At 36.6% G+C, this 10,248-nt stretch overlaps 1 long non-coding RNA gene across 1 annotated transcript in view; it reads left to right on the top strand.

Moving 5' to 3' along the window:
* Positions 1–5,595: 5,595 nt before the first annotated feature.
* Positions 5,596–10,248, top strand: part of LOC109082503 — a 13,936-nt gene continuing 9,283 nt past the window's right edge. The window contains exons 1-3 of the long non-coding RNA XR_006154131.1: positions 5,596–6,005; positions 6,514–6,609; positions 7,007–7,078. This is a non-coding gene — a long non-coding RNA (uncharacterized LOC109082503). The remainder of the gene's footprint in view (positions 6,006–6,513; positions 6,610–7,006; positions 7,079–10,248) is intronic.

Below are 10,248 nucleotides of genomic sequence, written 5' to 3'. Positions count from 1 at the left end.
GGCCTGGGTTTTATTTTGTGTTTGGTTTTTGTTTGTGCGCGGCAGTCGACCGTGAGGGGCTGTCGCGCTGTTTTATCTTTATTTGGTTATTAAAGTTTTATTTGAATGTTCGCCGGTTCCCGCCTCCTTCTTCCCGTGACTATGGAGTTTTTTATTATTACAAGAATGTCATTAAATAATTTTTTATTTTTATTTTTACCTGTCTTGATTCCTAATACACAACAGATGACGATTGTTAGTTAAAACGTCCAGAATACGATTCCATATAAGGTTAGTATAGCCTAGTTCAGCACTTTGCGAATGGACAGCGACTCAAGTACGTATAGCCTATTCTCGCGTTCTACGAGTTCAGTAGCCTACATTTTTGGGAAACGCGCGGGGAATTGCGGCTAATGTTTATAACCTTGCACGTAGAGAGTGCTTTTAAGAGCTAAGATAGGTTAGGCTACATCGTTATCGGGAAACCCGGCCCAGAACAGATAGCCTAAACAACAGAACAGAACAGAAAATAATAATATAAATATAATATAGGCCTACAATAAATAGCAATATATTTATTATACTTAAATAATTAACAAATTGCGACGACAAAAATAAAACATTGAATCAGTTTGAAGCTTTGAAAAACCGGAAAAAAAATGTCCCCATCAGACAAAGTTTTTTCGTATAGATGTTTCTGAAAACTTAAGGCTTTTTTCTTCATAAAACGAGTTGGACATCATCACACAAATGTCTGCGTATTAAATCTTTTGGCTGTTGTCCGGAGCTAGCATTTGCAGAAGAAGCGCCAGCTCGGCTCTCATATACTGTGGTACTGGTGGTCGTGGCCGGAGTATCTAAGTCTGCTGATTGACGAGGCTGCGGAGGTGTAAACCCATTTTCGTAAATCCAATTTTTTTTTTTTTTAATTATTTTTTATTTTTCTTCCAAAAATAATAAAATTAGCTGCTAACAACTGTCTATAATATAGACGGACAAACTGTTCCTCGACTTGAAATGGATTTTGCGCGTGTGCTGCAAATCAAATGTAACAAGTTTACTCGGCGACCAATAAGCATTCACCATGACGAAGCCTAGTAACGTACCATGAACAACCAAAATTATGCATTTTCCCCATTCTTTTTATTTTATTTAATTTAAGTTACACTTTGAACATTTAATATTAAAATAATAACTAAAAGGGATATTTTTTTGGGCCACGCCATGGCCTGTAGGAGGGGCATCAATGACCGCTAGGGGGGGCACGGCCCTCGAATGCCCCACCACAGCGCCGGCACTGTACACCTACACACACTCGCGCATACATATAAACTCGCTGCATACAAACACAACTGCACATACTCGCATATACATATAAACTTGATCCGTGCATATACACCTATTAAACACTCGCACATAAATGTAAACTCGATGCACGCATACACATCCATAAAACACTCGCGCATACATAAAAAATAACATTTACTAACGTATACAGTTCAGATAAGAAAGACACATGCTTTATTTGTGTACATATATGCAAGTGATTTCGTATGTAGATGTGCGTGAACTTTTCAGTTTAAACGGAAGGCATTTCAGTATAAACGGAAGGCATTTCAGTGTAAAAGGAAGGCATTTCAGTGTAAACGGAAGGTATTTTAGTGTAAAAGGAAGTCGTTTAAGCGTGAACGGAAGTAACCTGTCTAAATACCGCATTTGCAATCATGGATAGGGATCGTTCTACAACTGAAGCAATTAGCATTTTGCTAAATGTTCTTTCTTCGCCCGCTATTATAATAACACGCAAACGATGCCAACATCATCCGCCGGTTGAGTTCACGGACCATAATATCACACTCGACAGCAGTTAATTGGCAGTCTCGATCTAGAAAAAGGTGAGAATTTAACTTCTATGCAATCTTCATGAAATGCATCCAAACGCTATGCAAATTACACACACAGAGTGCCTCTATAGTTAAAAAAATATAAAATGTGTTCTCAACTAAGTCCCAGTTTCAATAGTGAGTTTACCCATTTTCAGAATTAAGGATGTCAAGAAATTTTAAATTTGATTAATTAAAGTTTGCTTTTTGTTAAGCTGTATTTGTTTTTACAGGCCAAGGACACAATACCATCGGACTTTTAATAAGGATGTTATACTGTTGACCTCTCCTGACGATAATGTAGTAGTAAAGCAAAAGAAAAAACAGCACTTGCATGAGATTGGACACATATTAAATGCGTTTGAATTTGACAAAACATGGGATAGAAATCATAGAAAAAGCGCCACATGATTTAAGGTAAACAATATATATTTTTAAGATAGTTATTGTAAATGTTTAACTGTGTGATGTATTATTTAAGGGTTTATTAGGGGTTTATTTATGAAGGGTATTACAGTAAACTTTTGAATGGGGTCATTTTTATAAATTCAGTTATTATTTTGTCTTGTAGAGTATATGTAAACATCTCATGTGAAATAGCTTATTCTGGACAGAACTAAATAAAAAAAATAACATGCAATTTTCATGATCCCTCAAATTTTGTTTCAACTATTAATATTTTGCACATTCTGCAAAGGGTATGTAAACTTATGAGGGAGGTTGTGGCCTAATGGTTAGAGAAACCCAAAAGGTTGTGAGTTCGAGTCTCGGGCCGGCAGGGATTGTAGGTAGGAGGAGTGAATGTACAGCGCTCTCTCCACCTTCAATACCACGACTGAGGTACCCTTGAGCAAGGCACCGAACCCCCAACTGCTCCCCGGGCGGCGCAGCATAAATGGCTGCCCACTGCTCTGGGTGTGTGTTCATGCTGTGTGTGTGCACCTTGGATGGGTTAAATGCAGAGCACGAATTCCAAATAATGGGTCAACATACTTGGCTGTATGTCACGTCACTTACGAGTAAAACTGTATATGGCCTAAAATAACCCTAAACCCTATAAGGAAGCCCATATGGGAAAGAAAAAAAAAAAGTAAATCAATTAAACTTCATAACAAAAAAAAAAAAAAAAACACAAACACACTCCAGTCTTACCAAGAGTAGTGGTCTTAAGGGATTTACATACAAGGCCTTCAGCTTGAACACCTTTAAAATCAAGCTGCTATCCAGTTCCTGACCTTCGCTTAAGGTGTAATGAGCTTGTTATGGGATACATCCCATAAGTATTTCCAAAACTGCACACAATTAAAACCAGTGGTACTAATAAACCCTTAAATAAATACATCACGCAGTAAAACATTTACAATAACTAACATCTTAAAAAACAAAACAAAAAAACATTTACCTTAAATCATGTGGCACTTTTTTCTTTGATTTTTTCTTAAAACCGTTCTATCCCATGCTTTGTCAAATTCAAACGCATTTAATATGTGGATCCAATCTCATGCAAGTGCTGTTTTTTTTTTTCTTTTGCTTTACTACTACATTATCGTCAGGGGAGGTCAACAGTAGAACATCCTTATTAAAAGTCCGATGGTATTGTGTCCTTGGCCTGTAAAAAACAAACACAGTTTAACAAAAAGCAAACTTTAACCACATTTAAATTGCTTGACATTCTTAATTCTGAAAAATGGCAAAGCTCACTATTAAAACTGGGACTTAGTTGGGAACACATTTTATATTTTTTAACTATAGAGACAGGACATTTTTCTTCTCTCTTTCTGTGTGTGTGTAAATTTGCATAGCGTTTGTAGCTATTTCACGAAGATTGCATAGAAGTTAAAATTCTCACCTTTTTCTAGATCGAGACTGCCAATTAACTTACTGCTGGCAAGTGTGATATGGTCCGTGAACTTTGCCGGCAGATAATGTTGACATCGTTTGCGTGTTATTGATGCTTTTGTATACCAGGGGTAGAAGGCCGAAACAAAGTGTGTGATTCAGATTGTGTTTCTGACTGCAGTTGAGCAGGCAACACATTCGATTCAACTGAATTGGTAATTGATCTTATAATAGTGGGCGAAGAAAGAACATTTTGCAAAATGCTAATTGCTTCAGTTGTACCACGATGCCTGTCCATGATTGCAAATGTGGTATATAGACCATATAGACACGTTCCTTCCGTTTACGCTCAAACTACTTCCTTTTACACTGAAATGCCTTCCGTTTACACTGAAATGCCTTCCGTTTGCACTGAAAAGTTCACGCACATCCACAATGAAATCACTTGCAAATATATATGTACACAAATAAAGCATGTGTCTTTCTTATCTGAACTGTATATGTTAGTAAATGTTATTTTTTATGTATGCGCGAGTGTTTTATGGATGTGTATGTATGCATCGAGTTTACATTTGTGCGAGTGTTTAATAGGTGTATATGCACGGATCAAGTTTATATGTATATGCGAGTATGTGCAGTTGTGTTTGTATGCAGCGAGTTTATATGTATGAGTGAGTGTGTGTAGGTGTATATGCATGGATCGAGCTTATACATATATGCGAGTGTCTTTTGGTGTATGCACGCCGTCAAGTTTATATGTATACGCAAGTTATTCACAAGTGTGTATGCATTCATTGTTAACATTATATGTATTGGTATCGATTTCATATTAGTGTGCATGTGTATTTCATATATGTATTTGTGAACGTCCAGTAGTATGCATGTATATGTGAGTAATGTATAGGTGTATATGCACGTGTTTTATACATGTATTCATAAGCGAAGTTTGATTTAAATCCTACGCGGCGCCTCATACAACGCAGTAGTTATTTATATAGATAGATAGATAGAAAAACAGTAGATAGGCTAGAACAGAAAAAGAATGGAGAAAGCTAGGGGTTTTTTTTATGAAAACAAGCAGTGAGGAAACAAATAGAGAGTGCAAGTGTTAGAGGGTCATACACAAGCAGGCTTTGTAATAGGCTAAATAGGGGGTTGAGTGTTCGTAAAAAAAGCACCAGATCTTAAACTACTTAAACTATAAAACTTAAACTTTTTATACTTATTATCACCGTAAAAGTGATGTTTTATCTGACTCATGTGCAGGGGTGGTGTTTTTCAAAAATATAACTCCATATACAAGCCAGAAACTAAGCCTTTTTTTGCACAGGCCTATCTAAAGGGTTAATGGTCCCCACCTAGTGATCAACTGTAAAAATAACAAATTTTACCTCTTACCAAAAGGGAAAACCACAAACAATCAAGAATGCATGATTATATGGTGTCATGGCTTTGCAATCAAAAAATGTCGTTATAATGGAAGTCATTGGGGCAAAAACAGCCACGAACAACAAATGAGGGAGAAAAAATTTAAATCTAATGCTGCACAAAAACTAACAATGCATCAAAGCCAAAGTTGTTACTAATCTTTGACATGCCCAAGACTGGGATAAAAGGTTTAAAAAAATCCAGTCCACAATGACTTTTTATATTGAAAATAAGTCATTTTGTGTGTTTTTTTCCCCAAATCAGTGACATCATTTATGAACTTGGTAATTAAAGAGTTAAAATCTTGGATTTTTTTTTAACATTTGGTAGTTTTGATCAGGACTGAGGTTGATTAATAGATTTATGCAAAAAAAGTAGAAAAAAAATATTTATCTGATACATTTTTACAGCAGTTTAATTTAGTGGATGTTTCCATCCACGAACATAACGAAAGGGTAGTGAATTTGCCCACAGTGTATTGTTAAGTGTTTTGAAAATTTTCAAAGCATTTTCCCAAAATATGTGTCAAATAAAAATTTGTCACCAAAAACCATTCAATTAGCTGAAACAGAGAAAGTTGTGGCCAAAATAAGACTCAACATTACCCCCTAGTGGACGAAAACGTCCCCAACAACACATAAGGGTTAAATTGATTATTTGATTAACAATTTAATTAGATTTAAGTTATTTATTTACGACATCTTTATGTTTAGCCTATGTAAATTCTGCGTGTTTTAACGAGCGCGCGCTGAACATTGGAGTAGCGTTCATTCAGATACAAACACCGGAGCGGAGGGAGTTGCCATGGAAACGGGGCGACCGACAACACTGGCAAGCTGCAAGCTCCGTTTCTTGCTGCTGTTTTCACTGCTTTCGGTAAGTTTAGTCCATGAAAATCGCACAAATATCATATGCCACTGTGCCTGACACTTCTTTTGCTTGTATTTTGACCCGCATCTGTTGAATTTACTTCATAGAAATGGTGTAGTGTTTTTCGAAGTCCGTAAGCATCTTAACCGTTATCAGAGGAGGTTTGGTAATAACACATTTATGTGTAGATGAGAGGCTTTGACAGTTCTATAAACGTTCTGCTGGTAATTTTTCAATGGATGATTGAAAATAGGCTTTTTTATTTAACCTAAATTTACACTAAGGTTACCGTTAATCGGTGACGTCATTACACCAGCGGTACAGTCCAAACGCATTTTTGATCTCGTCTAATGGTAAGAAATATTGATAAAAACTGTTTCAGGATATTTATTAAATACATATTCTTTATCTTTTCTACATTTCACCTGTGCTCTAGCTTGGTTCCTTGTGATAAAACTGGCATTGTATACTGAATATTGTTGGCTCTGTGACAAACTGCTTGTTATATTTCCAGATTCTTCCGTGTTTGATGTTCTTCTGCATCCCAGAGTCTGAGCAAGCCTCCTGTCCAACAACATCTCCAAGACACACTGAACCATACGACTAGCAGGTTAACCCCAGACATACACTAATGTTCAAAATTCAGAGTTTTTTATGTTTTTGAAAATAAGTCTTTAATTTTTTTTTATGCTTACCAATTTCTGAAAAAAAGCAGATAAAAAAAGTAAAATCAATAATATTGTGAAATAATATTACAATTTAAAATAGCATTTTTTTTTGCGAAATGTAATTTATTTCTGTGATGCGCAGTGTTTCTTTGGCAAGAAATCATATTATAATGATTTCTGAAGGATCATATGACACTAAAGCCTGGAGTAATGATGGTGAAAATCAGCTTTGATCATAGCAATCAAATGACCCTTTGCAAAAACCCACCCTCGTTAAATACTGTTGCTGCGTCCAACAAGCCATGCTGCTCTCACTATACACACCTTGTTCTCACACAGGGAAAAACACATCGTGGACCAAAGAGGAAACTGACAACACACAGACAGACAAGACAGAGAAGGTTGCTTCTGGTATTAAACAAGATTTCAGCTTTGAAATTTTGTCTTTTTTTCTTTTTTTTTTTAAGAAATTCAAACAATAAATACTGTTTTGTGCTGTTTTAATGTGTTGTGACAGATCGCTGTAGTGCCTCAGTTCAAGCAGCACACATGAACCGATGGATTCAAATTTAATTAAAGCACAAAATAAAAGATGTCACACGTCTTTATACAACATTTTTCAAGTTTAAATCCACTGAAGTTAATCTACTCTTCTTTCTAATTTGTTTGTCGGGCAAGATTCACCGTTACGATTGGTCAGATCACCTGTCAATCAAGCTCACTGTGAACAGTCAATTACATTTTAACATGAATTTCACACAGAAAACATCTCATAACCCTTGCACTTCTGTTATATGTGATGAAATAAATCATTTTTTGTGTGAAATATGAACTGCTATGCTAATCTTTCTCCTTTTGTTTTCCTGTTTCTCCAGCCTCGCATGTGAAGACTTCAGAAGATGCCAGACCTTACAAAGATTTCAGATGATGGCAACTATAGATGAACATGCAAAGCTGCTAAATAATTCTTATATTGTAATCATTGCCCTAAAAGGTAAGTTTGCAGATTTTTTAACCAGCTTTGTATGGACTCTTTTCACATTTCTGGGTTTTCTCAGCAGCGGAAAGTAGTCCAGTTGGGTTAACTTGAAGAGCAGTGAATGGGAGAGTACCACAAATATATTTTTTGCATTCCCATTTGCTCAAATAGCAAAAGAAAAACTTCACAATAGTGTTTTCATGACTTCCAATAAAAGGAAAACAATTGAGAGAGACTAATAACAGCAGTCAGAAGAGAAAACGATGTCAAATTTACCATCCCTCCCATCGACGTTGCATTAAAGTGAAAATGAAGTGACATACAGCCAAGTATGGTGACCCAGAATTCGTGATCTGCATTTAACCCATCCAAAGTGCATACACACACCGTGAACACACACACCCGGAGCAGTGGGTATCATTTATGCTGCGGTGCCCAGGAGTAGTTGGGGGTTCGGTGCCTTGCTCAAGGGCACCTCAGTCGTGGTTATTCCCGGCCCGAGACTCAAACCCACAACCTTAGGGGTTAGGATCAAACTCTAACCACTAGGCAATGACTTCCCCTTCCCTTAGAAACAATAATTTGTAATTTTGATGCAAAGGTGATTCGATGCTGATGACTGTTAAAATACGTTGTCATCACAGTCTTTGTGAAAAGGTGTCCATGTTACAGTTTTGGTAATAGTGTTTTCCAAAGGATTTTGTGAGATTGGTGGTGTAGAACCTTTGTTCCCTCTAGAGGGCTTTTCACACTTGAAATGGTTAACCCTGGGTCCAACCCCAGATAAACGAAATCCTGGGTTATCTGTAAATCACGTTTCACACTGCTCATACTTCACGTGGGGTTTAACTGTTAATCCTGGGTTATTCATTAACAGACGTTTCACACTGTAGATTCCTAAACCCCCCCGGGTTAAGTTAACTTATCTTATTTGCACATTTGTGGTGTCAATGTCTCTAATTGGACGAACAGCCGGCAAGACCAGTTTACAAAGGCTTTTCCTATGTCTTGCCAGTTTTATAACCAAGAGTAAACAAAACAGTGGTGCTGCATACTGCCCCCCGTAAGAAAATTTAGTACATTTTAAAGGTTAAATTAATCTACTGTGTTTGGTGCTACTTGAGAGTTCAAAAAATAAAGAACTCCAACACTGGTTTAATGTTGGGTCTGGACAATAATTTATATTAGATAAATTTATATCACAATGTATTTCTTATCTTTTACGGTGTTTGGAAAGGCATGAGGGTAACTGTGCGTTCACTCACACCTGCCAGTGTCGAGAGCGTCAAAGTGGCCGGAAGTCATTCATTTTCAATGTGAGCCGGCGTCGAGGAGCGGCGTGGCGTGACTTGGCCGTTGAGAGCGTTTGAGGAGAGTTGAAATCAGGGCAACTTTATGGTAATGAGCTATGACGCGGTTGGGCAGCAACCAATCAGAACGTAGAAGTCCACCACTTGAGGGGATAGAAAACGCAGCTCCGACACACTTAGTTCCCAAAACAAAAGGTTGATTATTGGCTGTGGCGGGTTTGCAGTACCGTAATCTATGATGTGTCCCTGTTTGCGTACACATGGCTGACATAAAAAATCTATTAAAAATGATACGTGGACCAAGGTGTCTGAGATTGTTCATGTTTTGGTGAGTTGCTGATGTGCAGTAACGATATAAGAATAATAATCTAATGATATAATAAACAGTAATACTAGGCTACAGTAGTCCCAGTTTGCTTAAAGAAAAAAAAATCCTTGATGTATACCGTACATTAAGAAATGTTTATACTTTGATTATATTACTTAAGTAACATTTGTCAATGCCAGAGACTTTTTACTTGCATGCATCAGTATTATTTTTAGAGTGCTTTATACATTATTAGGTTAAAGGATCTTAATACTCGTCCACAACAATATTTAATGAGGTTAACTTATAACATTACTCTTCATTTGTGGTTAGTCTGCATAAGATCACAACAAGCTTGTTTGCTTTGCGGGCCACTTTAAATACAAGATAAAGCATTCGATCTAGTCAGAGCACTCACAAATCTTTCTGCAGCGTGTGAGCAGGGCGGCCATAGCGATTTTTGACGCTCTTGATGCCGGCGGGTGTGAACGCACAGTTAGTGAATAATGACAAAATTTTCATTTTGGGATGGAGTATACCTTTAATTTCCGTCGATAACGATATAATTCCCGATATTGATGTGAATACTAAAAAAGCTTCGTAAAAATCTGCAAGGAACGGCCCACAACATATGTTTGTGCATACAAACTTATGAAAATTACAATTTGTGAAGTTTATGACCCTTATATTAAAACCATATAATATTTTTAGAGGGAAAAAAAAGTCACAAATTAAATTTATGTTCACCTTTTATTTTGTATTTACGCCGATTCATGCTAATAGAGTAGAACTGCGTGAAATCACTGTCAAATAAATCATCTCGGACACACCTATTTAATATAAGTATCTTTAACCTCAAAACTATAGGCTTACATACAATACCAAGTCAAAAGTTTTTTTGAACAGTAAGATGTTTTAATGTTTTTTAAAGAATTTCTCATCTGCTCAGTAAGCCTGCATTTATTGATCCAAAATACAGCAAAAC

The sequence above is a fragment of the Cyprinus carpio genome, chromosome B3, assembly GCF_018340385.1.
Source record: "Cyprinus carpio isolate SPL01 chromosome B3, ASM1834038v1, whole genome shotgun sequence".
NCBI lineage: Eukaryota > Metazoa > Chordata > Actinopteri > Cypriniformes > Cyprinidae > Cyprinus > Cyprinus carpio.
Note: the sequence above shows the minus strand (reverse complement) of the source record. Positions and strands in the feature narration are given on the sequence as shown.